This window comes from Hibiscus syriacus, unplaced genomic scaffold, assembly GCF_006381635.1.
Source record: "Hibiscus syriacus cultivar Baekdansim isolate YM2019G1 unplaced genomic scaffold, ASM638163v2 tig00003721_pilon, whole genome shotgun sequence".
Classification (NCBI taxonomy): Eukaryota; Viridiplantae; Streptophyta; class Magnoliopsida; order Malvales; family Malvaceae; genus Hibiscus; species Hibiscus syriacus.
In genome coordinates this window covers 1,067,906-1,088,930 of record NW_024061981.1, presented here as the reverse complement: position 1 = coordinate 1,088,930, position 21,025 = coordinate 1,067,906, and the positions used below count along the sequence as shown (strand labels likewise).

The following is a 21,025-nucleotide window of genomic DNA, read 5'->3' as shown; positions in this document are numbered from 1 at the left end:
AAAAATAAAAAAATTTACTCATAAATTAGTACCCAAGTGTCCTTTTTAATTTTATGTATTCATTGTGTCACGTCACCAATCTATTAAAGGTCTAACGGCAATTAACCTTCAGTGATTACAACTTAAATAAAAATGAAAGTAACCAAATATTATATGTTCTTGAATTCATTGAGAAAAATATACAAAACTTAAACAAAAATGATCAACCATATAATTTACTCGAATTTTAAATAGATAACATTTTATGCAATCTTATTTAAATTGCTGGTTACAACCCTTATTTCCTGGGAAAGAACAAAAAAATAATGATGTATTATCAACGAAGGTTGGTATAAGTGGTTGAGATTTAGGAATTTAAACTTGTAAGGTTAAGTTTGAACCCTACCACCATCACTCTTGGTGGGCAATCTGTAAATTCCTATGTAAATCCCAATTAAGTCTTAGGTATACTCTAACCCAAGTTTAGGAAATCATCCCTTACCTAAATTTTTCTAGAAAAAAATAAATACAATATATTTATAGCAATCTATATAAGGCCTATGAATATGATATGTCCTATAAAATATAATTTATATTAATTTTTATAAGCTTTTTTGATATTATAATTTTATTTATTTATAAAAATAGCCCCTTAGTTAAAAAAAGAGCATATGAATGACAAAAAAGATATATATGTACAGCTAGCTTCCCTTTCTTGTACAATGTGTACATCAAAATCCAGATTGCTCTCAATCTTCCAATATTTAACCTCCATTGTCGTAATGCGAATTGTGATTATGTAAAGCAAACAGACCGCATAAAAAATATTTGCAGGATCCAACTCATCTATACAACACGAGAAAAAAACATTCATTCTAGCTGCCTCCAATCTTGTTTCATTGTACTGCTGTCGGACATGGCTGTTATGAAAGGACATGTTCTGGTTTTTGTATTAGCTTTGACCTTTGCTGGATTCATTGACCGTGTTGTTTCCTACGATAGTCCTCCTGCTCGCAGCGACATTTCCATTCCTCAACCAAAGAAATTGTCCTCAACAGGTAATCATTTTCATTTATCCATGTACATACATTTCATTTTTAAGTTAGTTGTTGTTTTGCATGGTGGATTACGATGTTCATTTGCTTGGAAAAAAGAAGATGAAAACGTGACCTGCAAGGGATTGCTTACTCTCCCTTCTTTTTCCCTAAAGCAAACCTTTTTTACTTGTACACAAATATATCCGATCCGATCAATGAAATTACATAATTGAAAATATGAGGGAATGATGCAAGGTTGCTTTTGAGTGGGGATTTAGGATTGTTAGGAACTGGTCCCTGTTAATCAGATGACCAAATGTGCATCTTTTTCGGATTTCCCAAACCTAATTTCCATTAATATAATTTTATGGGTTGGAATTTCTTGCCGTGTATAACTTATTCGGCAACCAAATTAATGAGGATAAGAGTTGGTTAAGTCAAAGTAGTTGGCCAGAGTCATTATAATTTGGACTAATATTACTTAATAACATGTTTCTTGGACTACTTGAGTTCATGGGGTTTTTATTTTTAATTTAAAATTATTATATTTCCTCGTAATCTTCTTCACACCTCATACTTTTATTGTCATTCTTTCGTCTATAAGGCTTTAAAATATGAACAAAAAAATTAAAACGTTTGTAACCCCTTTAAAACTTTTGTAACCCCTTTGCCCGACTTAAGTGGGTTAGGCCAGATCCAGGAGGCCCATTAAAATAAATGAAATAATAATTTAACATCAATAAAACGAATATCAAATCTCAAACTTTAAATCCATAATCCAAACCAGAATTTATGTCCAATGTCCAAAATATTTAAACACATAAAATTATATCCAATAAAATATAAAATAGAATATCTGAGAAAATTTTGCATACTATGAAATAATGAAATTTGAATATTATTGAACCCCAAATACCAAGTCTCCTACTTTTGAGTATATGAAAGAAGAGATTAAGGGGAATAATCAACAAGGTTTAGTGTGTTCTTAAAGTGCATATATAAGCATGTTCAAGCATAATCCAAAACAATCACAGATAATATTCACATACCGAATTATCAATAAACATGATAGTTAAGATGTTATGCAGACACACATACACTCACCCATACACCAATCTCACCCAGAAGAGTGGTTCCCCAGAACCACACTATATACCAACCAATCTCATCTCGTGTTTGGGGTTAATCACAAAGACAGACCACTTGTAGACATCCCATTTCGTCCCATTACATAGCCCAAATACAAATCTGGCAACCCACAAGCAAACAAAAGCCAAACAAATTTCAAAATACAAGTTGCCCAGAAGCCTAGATACAACACTCAGCAGCCCAGAGCCATTACACAAGACCCAAATAGTGGGTGGCCCAGCAACAAACAAGCAACCTGGCTGGAGCGACCCGAACCGGCCCGCAACCCAAACTGTGGTAGTTAGGGTTTACAAACCCTAACTCTCACCCCTTCCCTCCTCAGCGCTGCAGGCACATGGAGCAGTCAAACCAGCCGCTTCCAACAATCCGATTTTCCCGGTGATTTCCTCGGCAACAACACCACCAAATCAACAAAAAACAAATTAGTCACATGGGACTCTCAACAAATTAGGAACAATGGAGTTTTAGCACAGGAGTCTAAAATTAGCATAGTTTTTTCCTATAAATAAATGTAATATTTACATTTGAGGGGGAGATTTTCGCTAGTTTTTTTTAGGAGAAGTACATGCAATATTCTCAAGGTTATTTGTTTTTTTACATTTAAATTTATTTTTCTTTTCATACATTTATTTTCTATTTAAGTTCAGTATTTATTTATTTTTATTTTTTCACAACAAAGATATGATTTTTATTTTTTCCTTTAAAAGAAAAAAACACTAAAATACTCATGTATATCGAATATAAATAACCACCATGTTTTCTAATATCGAACGATCTCAGTTGCAGTAAATAATAAAAAATATAAAGGGGTAGATCGAAACCTTACCTGTGTCGAGGGAGCGTCGTCGGAGTTGGGGTGTCGTCGTCGTCGGATTTAGAGTCATCGGTGAGCCGTCTACCGTGGGGGTTTGAGTGTTGAACGAAAAAGAAAGGGAAAATGTTAGGGTTTCACGCGCATAATGAAGATAAAAAGTGGGAAAGGGAATTGGTTCACGTGTTCTGGAATTTAATAAGGAAGGAATTGCTTTTATTTTAACTTTAGGAAAACCACACGTTAACTCCTCCTTATTTCATAGCTTTTTGCGTTCTAGTCACTGATTTTAGTTTAATCCTATTTAGATCCCTTTCTTTCCCATGTGTTACATTTAAGCCATTAGATATAAGGTCAAATCACCCCTAAGTTCCCCTAGTCTAGCCATGTTTTAATATTATGGTCATTATACTTTCAAATACTTTATTTTAGTCATTAATTTACATTTGTCTTAATTATTGTTTGGTCTTTTAATTTTCTGTTTCGATATTTTAATACTTTAAATTTCTATTTTTTATTTAATCCCTTAATTTTATATTTTTTTCTTGCATCTCATTCCTAGAATTAATTTGATCCATAAATTTTAATTATTTCCAATTTAATTTTTAATTTGAATTTTCTTTCATTCCTTTTATTTACTCTTTTTTATTTCGATTTTAATACTAACTCTTTGTGTTTGTTTGTTTTTTTAACTTTATTTATGATCTTTTTTTAGGATAATTTTAATCAATCAAAGGTAAGTAATTTGAATCGAATCTCTAAATTTTAATTTTAATTTCAATTTTCGCAATTAAGACAACCGATGAATTAAACGATACCGAAAGGGCAGTTCAAGGGTGTTAATCCTTCATTGACTGTAACTGATTCCCGAATCCGAATATTTCTAGTAAAACGTAGATCAGGTAAGATGGTATCCGATTAACCAAATTTTTTTACGAAAAATAAATGATCGGTGGCGACTCTAATATTTTATTCAAGTCGAAGCCCAATTCCGGGCCCATCCAAAAGACGTCCGCGACAGCTTGGCGACTCTCTGAGGACTAGGTAAGTGAGTCAGGCCGAAATTAATTTTCGGTTGTCTTTTTGAGCGAAAATTACAAGTTTAAATTTTATTTTATTTATTCGATTCTTATTGTTTACTTTTGATTATCTTTTCAAATAAATAGTTGTACTGAACCCTGTTTAAATGGGGTGAAAACGACGCATTCGTGAAAATTTATTCTCCGTACAGGCCTAGCAAGTAGCATTCGGGATTCATATACCTTATGTCTTCGTGTGAATTTATTCACCGTGCGAGCATAAGGGAATGGATCCTCCCGAGTTTAACTTAGTCCACATGAGCTTGTAATGGGCTTAGGACTAAGGGTCTGGCCAGCCCAAGGGGCACCAGCAAGGAGAACTCGGGTACCACCTTCTTTAGAACTAAACCAGGAGACTACAGGAAATTAGAGCCTACCCCAAAACCTCATTTCAAACACTAGGTTGCTTTGAAATTATTTTCTACTTTATTTTCTGTTCAAAGCATGTGAACTAGAAATTTATGCGGTTAGGACTTGTTTAAAACCAACTTGCGGGATAGAGATCATGTCCGGGTAAAAAATAACAAGCATGTGGGGTAGATATCATGTGGGGTGGGATTTTTTATTTTCATTATTGTTTTGATTATTATCATTACCTCACTAACTCTTTCCTTTCATTTTTGATCTCTTTTATCTTATTTTTTAGAGAAAATAACATCAGTGACCAAAAATGCCTTATAATATACGATTTTAACCAACTTTTTTTGGATTTGCCAAAATGACCAACTAAATCGCAATGCGATCGATAATTCGCAACGCGATCTCCGGTATCGTAAATCAGTTTCCAGATTCGCAACGTGATTCTGACTATCGCATTGCGATTTCCCAAATTCGCATTGCGATTTTCCTAAATCGCAATGCGATTACGTAAATCGCAATGTGAATTAGGAAAATCGCAATGCGATTACGTAAATCGCAATGGAAAATCGCAATGCGATTACGTATTCGCATTGTGATTTACGTAATCGCATTGCGATTTTCCTAATTCGCATTACGATTTACGTAATCGCATTGCGATTTACGTAATCGCATTGCGATTTAGTAAATCGCAACGAGATTCTAACTATCGCAATACTGAATTTCAAATTCGCAACTCGATTTCTGAATTCGCAACAGGTTTTAATTTCGCAACACAAATGTTTTGGGTATATAACTACGCAGCAGCAGCAACTCATAACCTAAATCCCTAAATCACAACTCATTCCATCTCCATCTATCACTCTCTCTGGCGACATCCGTTCCTATATCCAACGACATCCTTCCCCATCCGGCAACAGGTTTTAGTTTCGCAGCTCGTTTGTTTAGTAAATTAATTTACAATAATGAAATGATCTAATGTTGATCATGTTTGGATAGATTTGTGTTTTGGAGGGTCATGGGAGAATGTTCATGGTGTTTTACAATATATGCTTTTACCCTTGAATCTTCAACTAAAACTGTCATTAAAAAAGTTAACTTATGAAACTCTAATGTTACGTGTTGCAAATAAATTAAATTTAGAGCCCCTAAGTGGATTTAGGCTATCTTATCAGAGAAATGGTAAAGTTTATTTGTTAACCGACAATGAAGATGTTGAACGATTCATTGCTTACATTAGTGTTTCAAGTGATGATGTTACATTGTATGTTGTTGAACCTAGAAGTAGTGAAGTTGGGTCAGTAGCGGGTAGTAATCAACTAAGTTTTTCAACCCCAGTTTATGGTGCTCAAAATTTAATGGTTCCACCACAATTTCATCACCAAGCAAATATTGTTTCACCACATTTCCAATACCAAACACAATCTCAAAACCCACAACCTTTCCCTAATCCAAATCCCAATCAACTTTCAACACCAAATTCCGGTTTTCGTATTGACCAGTTAGACGATGATGAGCCAACAAAAATAATTGTGAGTACTAGTCAGTATTCGAAATTTGATCTTGGTCAATACCCGGACTTTGATCTTGGTCAATACTCGGATTTTGATGATTTTTCAGAAGAAGAAATAGACCCTGCGTGTAATGATTTTGATATTGGTCAATACCCGAATTTTGATGATGAAACAGCCGTTGCCGAGGAAGATGTTGTTGATGATAATGAGGAGGAAGTTACGACTGTAAAGGAACATGTTGAACATCCATTCTGTAATTCATATAACACTGAAGAAGAAAAAGAAGAAGAAGAAATCCCCAAAGAAAAGTCCCCAAAGAAAATGCCACGGGAGTATAACTGGAATATGCCAGAATTACTTCAGATACCGGAAGAAGAGTTGGTAAAGATAGCAGTTGATTGTTACACAAAAATTATTCGTATCAAGAAAGATGATTGTTTTGATACAAAGGAAGACTTGAAGATAACTTTGTATATGAAATGTGTGGAAGATGGCTATCAACTAAAAGTTAACAAATCAAGCAAAGATCGTTTCGAAACAAGGTGTATGATTGACAAAAACTGTATGTGGCGTATGATTGCAAAGAGGATAAAAGATTGCGAAATGTTTCAAGTTAGGACTTTTATTGATAAACTTACATGTTCAAGAACCCAAGTTTTTCCTCACCATAGACAGGCAAACAAAAAGGTGTTGGGTGGTTTTCTGGCTGAGTTAATGTTTTTGAATGGTAGGGTATATCGGGGACATGAAATTATGACTGACATGAATGCTCGGTTCAAGATTAGTATCTCATATTCTCAAGCTTGGAGAGCCAAATGTTATGCCTTGGAATTGTTGAGGGGGTCGCCAGAAGCATCGTTTGCCCAACTGCCGGCTTATTGTCACAATTTAAAGCTGAAAAATCCTGGGTCGGTAACTCATATCAAAACAGATAGAGATGGACGCTTTGAGTTGCTGTTTATCGCCATTGGTGCTGCGGTTAGTAAATCAATATAATTTTGTTGACTCATTTTTGTTAGTTACATGCATTTCACATTTAAATGATTATATTTCTTGTGTATATGATTTTGTAGATTCGTTCGTTTATTAATTGCATGCGCCCATTTATTATAGTTGACGGAGCACATTTAAAAGGTCGATACATTGGAGTAAACTTATTAGCAGTAGCCATGGATGCTAACAATGGGATACTGCCAATAGCTTACGGGGTTGGCAAATCTGAAACCTCTGATTCATGGACATGGTTTATGGGGCATCTTAGGGATTACATAGGTCCTATTAGCAATCTGACAATCATATCCGATAGGGAAAACTCAATTGACAACGCTGTTAGAAGGTGTTTCCCAGATGCTTTTCATGGACTTTGTGGTGTTCATTTGTATAGGAATCTAAAATCAAGGTCTGCTAGTATAAAAAATCACAAATGGACATACTGGAAGGCTGTAAAAGCTTATCGGGAAGTGGATTTTAATAAGAATATAAACTGTTTAAGACGTGTTTTGCCTCAGTGTGCTCAAACACTAGAAGATGTCAGGTTTGAAAGATGGTCAAGAGTACATCAACTTGGAGCAAGATATGGTTTCATGACGTCTAATAGTGCAGAATCAATCAACGCTCTAAGTCGTCATTCCCGGAAATTACCCATTACTATGTTAATGGAGTTTTTTCGAGCCTCTATTCAACAGTGGTACTACAAGAAAAGAAACCATGCATGTATTATTTCTTTAAATTCGTAACTTATCATATATTTTACTAAGTATTATTTATTTAAATTTACAGGAACATTGGAACATCGTGTTACACCATGGACAGAAAAAAAGATAACGAAACGTGTTGTGAAGTCAACGTCATGGAGAGTTGAACCATGTTCAAACACTTTGTTTGAAGTACTGGATAATAACTTAAATGGCCTTGTCGATCTAAATGCAAAGACGTATAGTTGTATGAAATGGCAAACATCTGGTTATCCGTGTGGCCATGTTATAAAAGTTTCTCTTCATCTAAACCAAGATGATTCAAGTACATACGCTATAGATTGCTACACTACAGAAGTATATCGAAAGAATTATGGCGAGATTGTCTACCCTATTCCACATCCTTCTGAGTGAGATATACCAGATGACTTACAAACAGTTTTGCCACCAGCCATGGACAGAAGGCTACCTGGCCGACCAAAAAGTCATGATCGTATACCGTCTAAGGGTTAAGAGAAGAAGAGATCGACATGTAGTCGGTGCAAGGAAAGTGGTCATACAAGGTTGACATATGGATCACCAGTGCCATCACAATCATCTTTTCCTCTACCAAAATATGGATCCTCATCAAAATCCAAAGCTCATATGGTGTCAAGCAAAAGGCAATCAAAATCGCAATCATCTTTAAAATCCCAATCACAACCGGCTTCACCTTTTGGGACTGTTAACTTAGGTGATTTTTAAATGCAAACGTTGTATTATGTGGATTTTATGTGTGAACTTTTAACATTTTCAGTTAGGCATGTATTAGTAACTTGAGTTTGAAAATTGCTATGATCTGTTCAGTTGTTATCACTTATTAGGCATTCATTTGATTATCGCAACACATAAATGACGTTCGCAATCATCTTAATGTCTATCGCAACGCGGAAATTACTATCGTAATGCGAAATGAAAATCACAACGAGAGAATCGCAATGCGAAATGAAAATCGCAATGAGAGAATCGTAATGCGAAATGAAAATCGCAACGAGGGAATCGCAAAGCGAAATGAAAATCGCAACGCGAATTTAGTTTCGCGTTGCGATTTTGTCGTTGCGATTTTCATTTCGCATTGCGATTCTCTCGTTGCGATTTTCATTTCGCATTGCGATAGTCATTTTTGCCTTCAACATAATGCAGATTGAAATCAACAAAATCAACCATTACATTTCAATCAATTAAACAAGCACAAATAAGAATTATGTTTACATCAATTAAACAAATCAACTTTTACAAATCATATTTTACAAATCAATTAAACAATCAAAAAATAAGCAATAATTCTTATTTCCTCATCTACTATTGAATCAACTTTTGCAGCCATACATCATTTTCACGCAACTCACTTCTGAGATTAATCTGCAGAAACCAAACATTTGCTCAAACAACATTTTCTACACATCTAAAACCTACAAACAACAAATTATTGAATTCTAGGTACTTAACCAAACATTTTCAAACCAAAAGCCTATAAACTTACCAATTGTTTATGGACATTTTTATAACGCGGATGCAGGTAGGCAGCGTCTCATATATATCGATCTAGCCATATAATGCCGAAACCACAAGCCTACTGCAGCTCTATCTCTATCGGTGGGAGGTAGATACTTTATACTTATTGTGATCAAACTCTCCAACGCCAAGCATACGAGAGGACCACAATCCCCTCTGGGTCCATTCGTTTGTTGTGGTGCGGTCTCGTCTCTACTAACTGTAATATTGAGCTTCTTTGGCTTCTTGTTTCCAGAACGAGCCCAATAATTTATCGCATCCAAGAATTTAGCCAAATGAGAGCTCCATCCCTTAATAATATCTCTTAAATCAGCCAATGATATGTAATTTATCATGCTGTCATATACTATTACCTTAAGGGATGGGAGCTGAAGCTCGACGAGAAGCCAATGTTTATGTTCCAAAATAGGGATAAACACCTGCAATCATAAGTAATAATTCATTCATTTGCGCACTTATTTATGAATACCTTTAAACTCAATCTAAAATAAATACTAACCTTATCGACCTCCCACCATGTAGGATAAAGTTTAGCTTGTCCATTGCCCAACGCAAATGATTCATCTCGTTGATTCTTCAAGTGAACGGCGTTAAAAGTAGTCGGCATAATTGTATATCGTGTATTTCTTTTATTTTCCTTAAGTTTCCTAATTATTAGAAGACGTGACACCCACGCATCGATATGCTGTTTTACAAAAAAAGACATATTAGTAACTTACATAAATTTTAAAAAAAAATAATCAAATTGAAATATAAGAAAAATATAAGACTTACCCCTCCATCGAAATAGCCATTGTCTTCGACCCCTAATAATACGCCCAACCAAGACCGATCAAGCAACAAATAGATATCATCGTTGAGCTTGCATATGTCAGTGAAACACCCCTGGCTCCGCTCATATAGATAAAAATCAACTGCGGTCTTAGCCCAAAGGGTGTTATCCAGAATTGTGTCCGGTAGTTGTCTCCTCTCCACTTCAGTACCGAAATGGTACTGGCCGGTAACTCATACGAGAGCCAACTATCATCCATCATGTCCGGTACGTCAGAGGGTTTCTCAAGAATCTTACATATGACGCCATGTGAATCGGGCGCTTGAATGGTGGGAGGGACCTCTTCAACGATGACAGTGGCCTCTTGAACGGTGAGAGGGGACTCTCGAGGAATGATAGGGGCCTCTTCAACGATAGGAGTGGACTCTTGAGGGATGACAGGCGAGTCGGGCTTCTTCTTGTGGTGTCTTCGCACTATTGGGGTGTACGGAGACTTAATAGCACGTGCACGTCGTCTGATGCGTGAACTCTGTCGTGCAAGAAAAACCCGACGTAAAGCATCCACCTTATCGGGCCGCTAAATAATTAAATACAAAAATCAGTAAATAAACAGACATGATATTTAAATAGTGAAAACAAAGACAAATATGTTTCAAACTTGCATTGAATTCACCCAAGTCATTATTCTATCATAGTTCACAAAATGCATCAGATAACAAAGACAAATATGTTTCAAACTTGCAACACTGTCAACTTAGTATTTGTCTTTGTCTATTGGTTGAAGTAATGCAATTCATTCAAGTTTCAATTTGCAGAAGAAGAATAGTTTATGGAACTTAAAATCGCAACGTGAAAAATGACTATCGCAACGCGAAATGAAAATCGCAACGAGAGAATGAAAATCGCAACGCGAAACGAAAATCGCAACGCGAAATGAAAATCACAACGAGAGAATCGCAATGCGGAATGAAAATCGCAACGCGATTATAGTTTCGCGTTGCGATTTTTGGTTTTGCGTTGCGATTTTTGGTTTCGCGTTACGATTCTCTCGTTGCGATTTTCGTTTCGCGTTGCGATTTTCATTCTCTCGTTGCGATTTTCATTTCAACCAAAAGACAAAACAGTGTTGCTAAAATATAGTTTCAAGAATAAACTATTTCTTCTTCTTCTGCAAATTGAAACTTGAATGGATTGCATTACTTCAACCAAAAGACAAAACAAAGACAAATACTAACTTCAGAGTATTAAAGAATACACAGTTTAGCAGAATTGGCAGCAAATGAACAAATTTACTTTCAACCAAAGGACAAAACAAAGACAAATACTAACTTCACAGTGTTAAAGAATACACAGTTTAGCAGAATTGGCAGCAACCGAACAAATTTACTTTCAACCAAAAGATAAAACAAAGACAAATACTAACTTCACAGTGTTAAAGAATACACAGTTTAGCAGAATTGGCAGCAACCGAATAAATTTACTTCAACCAAAACACAACAAAAGACAAATACTAACTTCACAGTGTTAATAAACAGTTTAGCAGTATTGGCAGCAACCGAATAAATTTACTAAGCAATCTAAGTGAAATGGTTAATCTGAGTGAAGTTACGAGTAAATTTATCATCAAGTTAAATATGGAAACTTAAACTTACCTCGTTGCGTAGAGTATGAACTGCATTCTGCAACGATACTACCATCTCACGTAGAGCGGCAACCTCACCACGTAAAGTAGACACCTCCACACGCCATGCACCATCGTTATCACGTAGAGTACCGATCTCCTCACGCAAGGCATTGACCTCATCACGTAATTCCCTTGACTCATCCCGTGGAGGTGGAGAACAGAGAGATAGAAGTCGTGGCATCTTTGCTGGTCGCCTATCATGAGGTGATGGTGGAGAAGAGGCTCGATGATGTGACGGGATATGTGATGGTTCTCATTGTAGAGGTGTATAGTCGGGTCGATCAGGTGATGGCTCTGGGTGAGGTGATGGCTCTCGAAGTGGAGGAAGTGGAGGTTGCTCATCATTCGTGCCATCAAGAAAACGTTGACTAGCTTGCCACCAATCAGTGGCAAGCTCAGCCTTCGTGGGTGTCAGTCTCATTAATAGAGTGTTGGCCTCCTAAAAATATAAAAACTCAAACAAAGTTAAACGTCTACTATTAATAACTTATTTATATATGATAGTATTTGTGTTAACTTACATTATTTATTGTCGCATATGGTATTAAGTCTTCCCAATCCAACATACGTTTCCTCTTCCAGGAAATAGCCCTAGGAATATCATTTGAAGTTTTTAATGCATATGTCTGTATGCTGAGGAAAGCCTCGAATATCCAAATCTACAAACAATATAATAACAAACATTAGTAATTGTTAAATAATTAATTATAATTTTGAAAACATTATATAGAAATTCTTACCTTAAAGGCCCAAACAAAGCCTGACAAAGTGTATTTCGACCCATCGCCGTGCAAACTTTTGCGGTCATCAAAGGCAGACGACAACTTAGTCCAGGTAGCTTTTCATATATACGAACCCCACAGAAACAGATTCCATGCATTTAGGTCCTCTACCAATAATATTAGCTCCTGAGGAATAGGTTGTCTGGCCTCTCTGCCTAAAAAGACGGCAAAAAGAAAAGTACTAGAAGGCATACTCGGACAACATCGACGTCATTCATCCGAGTAAAACCATCTTTCTTATTAAACAATTTATTCAGGTCGTCGACGTGTAAGTTCGGCTTCTTTATTGACTCATCAGGAAAAACCCTGGATAACCATGATGGGCGGGTGATATGACGAGTGTACCGGCCTACATTATCGTGTCCGAATCGTAGACCAGTGATTAAGCAGAACTCCTTCCGCCCAAAACAAGTATACGCCGGTGGAAAATGAAACCATATCTCTTCCTCACCACGTTGTATACTGTCGGGTAGATCGCTAGTCATGGTCTGAAGCCACAAATGGGTCAAATTAGCATCTCCACCCGGATGTTGTACTCTCAGCCATGGCCCGAAGCAGGTTTCCTCAAACAATTTTCTTTGTGCAGGTGAAAGCTTCGAAAGAATTGTAGTGGCTAGGCTAACTTTATTCCTTAATGTCAATGAAGCCGAAAAAGAATTCTAAAAAAACAATAAACATACCAAGTTAGATATACCAAAAACTACACTGTGAAGATATACCAAAAACAATAAACATAAATAGTAGTTTATTCTTGAAACTAAAATTTGCAACACTGTTTTGTCTTTTGGTTGAAATGAAAATCGCAACGAGAGAATGAAAATCGCAACGAGAGAATGAAAATCGCAACGCGGAAATGACTATCGCAACGAGAGAATCGCAACGCGAAATGAAAATCGCAACGAGAGAATCGCAACGCGAAATGAAAATCGTAACGAGAGAATCGCAACGCGAAATGAAAATCGCAATGCGATTTTTGGTTTCGCGTTGCGATTCTCTCGTTGCGATAGTCATTTTCGTGTTGCGATTTTCATTTTCATGTTGCGATTTTATGTTTAGAAACTATTCTTCTTCTGCATTACTTCAACCAAAAGACAAAACAAAGACAAATACTAACTTCACAGGGTTAAAGACTAAATAGTTTAGCAGTATTGGCAGCAATCGAATGAATTTAATAAGAAATCTAAGTGAAATGGTTAATCTATTATTGAAATTACCAGTAAACTTATCATCAATTTCAATATGAAAAACCTAAAATAATGCAAAAATTTCAAAATAAAAATAATTAAAAAAACTAACCCTCGGAGGTTGATTTTCCATTTCTGAATGATTGTGAGGGATTTCTGACCGTGAATGGTTGTGAGGGATTTCGCTGGAGATGGGGACGGAAATCTTCGGAGATGGGGACGGATTTCACCGTAGAGAGTGAGAGATGGAGATGGGACTGAGTTGTGATTTTAGGTTTGAGGTTATGAGTTGTGATTACGGGATACACTGTGGACGGTTCAGTTTCCAATATATTAATATATTCGTGTTTGGAATTTGAAAAAAAATACGCGTTAATACGAATGGCGCTATGTAAATCGCAATGCGAATTAGGAAAATCGCAACGCAAATTTGGGAAATCGCAATTTTATAGTCAGAATCGCATTGCGAATCTGGAAACTGATTTGCGATACCGGAGATCGCGTTGCGAATTATCGATCGCATTGCGATTTAGTTGGTCATTTGGGCAAATCCAAAAAAAGTTGGTTAAAATCGTATATTATAAGGCATTTTTGTTCACTGAGGTTATTTTCTCTTTTTTTATTATCATTTACATCATTCAAAAGAGGTGTTGATCCACTAAAACGTGTTCGTTAAACCTAAATAATTGGTTTTAATAGACAAAGGGGTTGTAATACAAGAGGTGAAAAATGCAGAGGTCCGGCTATGGTCAGGAGACAATCTACAAGAAAATTCAACCAAGAAGGCGTGGTACCCGCAATAAAAAAATATGTCACTCTACTACATTGTAAAAGACTCAGAACAGACCGAGATTTACACCGAACACATCAAAAATCCACCTTTTGTTGGTAAAATTTACAGGGGAAAGATAAGAAAAATGCTACTGACCTGGAGAGTCCTTTCAAAGACAACAAGAGTAGGATAGCAAAACGATAGCTGAAATTGGAGGCCATTGCTGACGAACTCAAGAAGCAAGCAAGTGAACTTCAGATATTTCCTTTCTATGGAGGGCTCCAATGACGTATTCGTCGGGAACATGTTCAACAATAGATGAAAGCCAGAGATGCAGTCATTCGAGACTTCTTGGAACAAGTACAAAAAGTAGCTCAACACTTGCACGGTTCAGCAAGAGAAGCCGGAGCTGTTCAACAGGGTATTCAACTGACGAAAGACAAAGGCAGAGGACTAGTCAACCCGTTAGAAGTTGTTCAGGGTCTAGAGGATTTAGTCAGAATATACCTTTGATATTTTTGTCTCTTCAATGATAAAACGCTTTTGTCTCAATAAAGATTATTTATAATAAGAGACATGTTTTCGGATCAATGCCTCGAATGTTTCATGCATTTTTGCAATTTGCATCTACATTTTATTTTTAAGCATTTTCATAAACATGAAATTTCTTCATGGAGGATTCGATGAAGTGATCTTAACCACATGACACCACATAGGAAGCTTCAGACATTCCTCTGAGAATTGTAAGGCACTGAAGCGCAGGATCCAAAACTTGATGGGTTTAAGGGTATGGAAAATCGAAGAAGGGGGCATTGCATCTACTATTTGCACTGAGAGCATTGATTTGTTTGAACACGTTGTTGATCTTTCATGTTTGCTTAATCTTTTAAACGACTGAATTTATGATACCTTCTAAGGTGGAATAATAGAACGAGTTTTAATCTTTAGTTTTTTTAATATTAAATGAATTAAATATTCTTTTAATTCTTCAAGAATTATAGATTTTTGACATATGGCAAGATGAGACCTCTCTTATCCTATCTAAAATCCCGAAATAAAATACATTGATTCTTTACCCAAAATAACTCATGGTCATTATCAAAAGACCAGATTTGGACGTTACCTCCCCTTGAAACTTTTGAACATTACCTTTATCTTTTAGATACACAAAGAGTCATACCTATACCTTTTTCTGAGTCAATAAAGTCACATTATTGTCTTTTTAGAAGCAAAATTGACATTTTTATACCAATAAAACCTAAGGCATTGAGTTGTTCATTTGAACATGAGCATTCTTTTAAGACACAACTTGGGGCATCTCGCAGGGAGCCTGAACATTGAGACATGTTGGGGGCAAGAAACAGAAAGAAGAATTCATTATATCATGCATTAATTATACTATTTTCATGTGAATAAAATTAATCCTGAAAATCTATCTCCCTGTGGATACCTCTTCTGTGAGGACTTTTGTGTATGATATGATGAACGACTTTGTTTCATTTATCTATATATGTATGTATATATATATATATATATATATCCCTTGTTGTCCCCTTTTGAGCCTATAGTATTTTTCCTCTGATTCAACCCTAACCAATGATCACCCTCTACACTGGGGGGCTAGGTGAAAGAAATCTGCTCACATGAGTGAAGACATCAATCCAGAGGAGATACCAAAAGGTGAACCAAATGCCAAATATGAAGATCCAATCAGAACAAAAAGAGAAAAGAAGAAAAAAGAGAAAAATAAAGGAAAAAGTAAAGTAAAAAAGAAGACAAGACGCATATGCAAAGATTCTCTCGATTCAAATGACACGTCGAGATTCAAATTATGAGATTGATCAAGCACAACCATTCCAGAATCACTTCACTCGAAGATCATGGAGCATCCATAGAAAATCAAGAGAAACACATATGAGCAGATTCAAATTGAGCAAGATAGAATTGAAGGCATCAGAATGAATTGATCCTTGGTTCAATACCCTAAAACACTTGTTTGGGCCTATTTATCCTTTTCTTTCATAACCACGAACCATGGCCTACGTTACATGCCTTAAAAGTCCCTTCTAATCATACATGGATTTCTAAACAGAAGAAACTATCTTCAGATTTCATCCCGCCCATCAGGATTAATCTTTATTTGCAAAAAGTTCTCTAAAATCTTTAATGCATGATAGAGAAAAATAATAAAGGGGGTTCAAGACATAAATTCTGATTACACCTTGAAACCAAAGGAGGATTTGAGTGGAAAACCTAAAAAGGCAGCTCGAATATAAAAATTGTGCGGCTGAGGCGATCGCAAAAATTCCTTGATAAGGCTCGAGTGTGACCATGAAAGTTGCGAGTCAGAGAACACTTCCAGTAGAGGAGCATACAAGCTACCCCATCAAACCTTTGAGCATCCAATAAACAAAAATGCCAAACCGGTGACCAAACACAATAACTTGAGACTTTTTTCCTTACTTAACCATTTCCCAAAGATAGCTTTGATCTTGACACTTGTCAAATAGCTATAATTTATTGAAGGATTAACAATGTAATTAATTCTTTGATATCCAAGGAACTCTAGTTTTATGATTCGTCTCAATTATGAAACCAAGAAAGGGGAAATATTTTCAAAACTTTTGATCAAACATTTTTCAAAAACTCTTTTAATTGATATATTCAGAACTTTGAAAATAAAAGAGAAAGAAAAACATTTTTCAAATAAGACAATCTCTCTACAGTGGATCTTGGTAAATGACAGGTGGCTCTCAGACACAAATCTCATGCTTAGAATCAATACTGAAGCAAGAAATGAGGAACAATAGGGGCATCTTTAAAGGTTCAACATCAAATGTTGGGGCATTTTTAAAGGTTCAACATCAAATGTTGGGATATTTTTGGAGATTCAACATCGAATATTGGGGATTCTTTAGGGATTCAACATCCTGATGCGAATTATCAGATCTTCTGAAGGCTTTTCCTCCACATGCAGGAACAAGTTAACAATGAATGAGGCTCCATAATAAAAACAGAACTAGTTCATGTTGTATGCATCTTAGACATAATTAAGAGTATCACATTTACCATTTTTTTCATACAGAATTTTTTGCAGCTTTTAGAGTCAAGTTTTAACTTCAAGACGAAATATACTCGATTCAAAAGCACATTCAAAAATTGATGGTGGTTGCTCAACTTCACAGCGAATGAGCGTCTGTCAACAAACAACTTTCCAAGTTTCATTCAGAGTCAATTTCAACTTCACAGCGAAGGATATTGGACTCAACAAACAACTTTCCAAGTTTCATTCACAGTCAATTTCAACTTCACAACGAAGGATATTAGACTCAACAAACAACTTTCCAGTTTCATTCAGAGTCAATTTTAACTTCACAATGAAGGATATTGGACTCGAGGCGACATCATTTACTCGAGATTGGATTTCAACTTCACAACGAAGGATATCCAATTCAAGGCTCAACTTCACAACGAAGGAGTCATCCACGATTTCAACTTCACGACGAAGGATATCGTGACATTCATCTTTAGATTGGATTTCAACTTCATGACGAAAGATATCTAATTCAAGGCTCAACTTCACAACGAAGGGGCCATCCACAATTTCAACTTCACGAAGGATATCGTGCCATTCATCTTTAGCTTGGATTTCAACTTCACGACGAAGGATATCTAATTTAAAGCTCAACTTCACAACGAAGGAGCCATCCACGATTTTAACTTCACAACGAAGGATATCGTGCATACAAGCGGTAATGTAACCCTTGGATTTCATCTTCATGATGAAGGATATCTAATTCAAAGCTCAACTTCACAACGAATGAGCCATCCACGATTTCAACTTCACAAAGAAGGATATCGTGCCCAACGGATCGACTTGATTTCACAACAAATAAGTCATCTGCAACAACATGGGTTTATTCCCCAGCCAAGTGCAACATAGCTCAAGGCAAGAAGGGTTATCTGTCAACAAAGACCTTCGAGTTCGATTACATTCATCTCAAAGGCATATCAAATTTACATCATAACTCAAGGGTTATCTGCCAAAAAAGACCTTCGAGTTTGATTACACTCAGCTCAAAGGCACGACATAGCTCAAGGCGAGAAGGGTTATCTGCCAACAAAAGACCTTCGAGTTCGATTAACACTCAGCTCAAAGGCACATCATTTGCAACATAGCTCAAGGTGAGAAGGGCTACTTGTTAACAGGAAACTATCGAGTTTGATTCCATTCAGCTCGATGACATATCGACTACTTTCCGGTCAGATTTTCACACCAATGTCTTTAAGTCGAGAAGAAGACCAAAGTCTAGAATGGTAACAAGAAGCCACTTTTCGATCTTTCTACGATTTCAACTTCACAGCGAAGGATATCGTACCCAAAAGATTAACCCAACTTCACGACAAATGAGTGATTTATGACACAACAATACCGAAGTCTTCAGGTTAAGTCTCAACTTCATGACAAAGCATCTTGAAGATGATTCAGGAGCTGCTTGCCAAAGCTTTGAGTTCGGCTTCAACTTCACAATGAAGAATATCGTGTTCAGGATTTTCCAGTTTAACTCAATCTCACGACGAGAGGGTTATTTCGTGGTTCAATCCAAATTGACAAACCAGTATTAACATCGAATTTTAACTCTACGGTAGAGGACATTCGATCTGGACGAAATTTGTGTCTTTTAATATTTGCCCTATTTTTTGTTACACGATAATGAGCAAAGAGGGGCAGCTCTAGATACCCAATTCGTCCTATTACATAGCCCAGATACAAATATGGCAACCCACAAGCAAACAAAAACCAAACAAGTTTCAAAATACAAGTGGCCCAGAAGCACAGATACATCACTCATCAGTCTAGAGCCATTACACAAGACCCAAATAGTGGGTGACCCAGCAATAAACAAGCAACCCGGCTGGAGCGACCCGAACCGGCCCGTAACTCGAACCGCGGCAGTTAGGGTTTACAAACCCTAACTCTTACCACTTCCCTCCTCAATGCCACATGCACATGGAGTAGTCAAACCAACCGCTTCCAACAACCCGATTTTCCCGACGGTTTCATATGCAACAACACCACCAAGTCAACAAAAAACAAATTAGTCACATGAGACTCTCAACAAACCGGGAAAAAAGGTGCGCAAATAGGAGTCTAAAATTAGCATAATTTTTTCTTATAAATAAATGTAATATTTACATTTGAGAGGGGGATTTTCGCTAGTTTTTTTCAAGAGAAGTACAACAATATTCTATAGGTTATTTGTTTTTTTTACATTCGAACATATTTTCTTTTTCATACATTTATTTTCTATTTAATTTCGGTATTATTGTTTTTCACAACAAAGATATGATTTTTATTTTTTCCTTTAAAAGAAAAAAACACTAAAATGCTCAGGTATATCGAATATAAATAACCACCATGTTTTTTAATATCGAACGAACTCAGTTGCAGCAAATAATTAAAAATATAATGGGGTAGATCGAAACCTTACTTGTGTCGAGGGAGCGTCGCCCGAGTTGAGGTGTCATCGTCGTCAGGTTTAGAGTCATCGGTGAGCCGTCTGCCATAGGGGGTTTGAGTGTTGAACGAAAAAGAAAGAGAAAATGTTAAGGTTTCATCACTATTGGTGTTCATTTGGTTAATTCGGTTAATTTTCGAATTAACCGAAATTTTTTAGAATTTTTGAATTTAATATTTTTTTAATTAAAAATAACAATTTACAATTAATTTAAATAAAGTATAGTAATGGTCACTGAACATTTCTGAAGCTTGCATTTAGGTCCCCCAACTTTTAAAACTTGCAATACAGTCCCCCAACATTTATTCTGTTTGCAATATGGTCCCCCAACTTAAATCACTGTTAGAAAATTAGGGTAAATTATATAAACGGTCATTGAACTTTTCAGGCACTTGAATTTAGGTCCCCAACTTTTAAAACTTGCAAAACAGTCCCCCAATAATTTTATTTTCTTATTAAATATAGATGTATAGAAAAATATAAATGATTCAATTTATATTTAAATGTATGAATCATTTATATTTTTGATATATTTTATTTTTCTTGTATAAACTAGTATTTAAAATATGTTTATATTTTAATCAAAATATTTCAATATACGAATAAAAATATATTTATATAAATGTATATTTATATTTAGATGTATAAATAAAAAAATATATTCATATATTAATGTATGAATCATTTATATTTTTTGAATATTTTATTTTTAATAAGAAATTAAAATTATTAATTATATTAGAAATACTCAACTTAAGATTATATATATAATCATGAATTATAAATATCAAAAAATATAATTATTAAATTTAGTTTAAAAATATATAAATCTTAAATTTATTCTTTTAAAATATTGTATCAACTAATATTTAAAAAATATATTAAATCTATCAAACAATTTATCAAATATAATATTTTTTTATTGTAAAAAAATATAATATTTTCCCATCATTTATTGCTTTCAAATTTTTTGCCGAAGTTCAAATCTCATTATTTCCATTTTCCATTATATTCTTTTTTTTTCTGGCATTGGTCATACTATTAGTATATGTATTATTGTATATCTCTTAACACAAACGATGGTGTTAGCTTAGTGGTTCCACCCTGTATCTTTCACTTGCGTGACTCAGGTTTGAGT

The 21,025-nt window shown here is 35.5% G+C and overlaps 1 long non-coding RNA gene and 1 pseudogene across 1 annotated transcript; one reads left to right on the top strand and one right to left on the bottom strand.

Annotated features, from left to right (window-relative positions):
* The first annotated feature begins 822 nt into the window (after nucleotides 1–822).
* The window catches only part of LOC120182413, a 36,311-nt pseudogene continuing 16,108 nt past the window's right edge, over nucleotides 823–21,025 (top strand).
* On the bottom strand, nucleotides 2,032–3,140 carry LOC120181396. Its single transcript, XR_005521753.1, has 2 exons — nucleotides 2,992–3,140; nucleotides 2,032–2,551 (listed from the first exon to the last, which is right to left on the bottom strand). It is a non-coding gene; the product is annotated as an uncharacterized LOC120181396 (long non-coding RNA).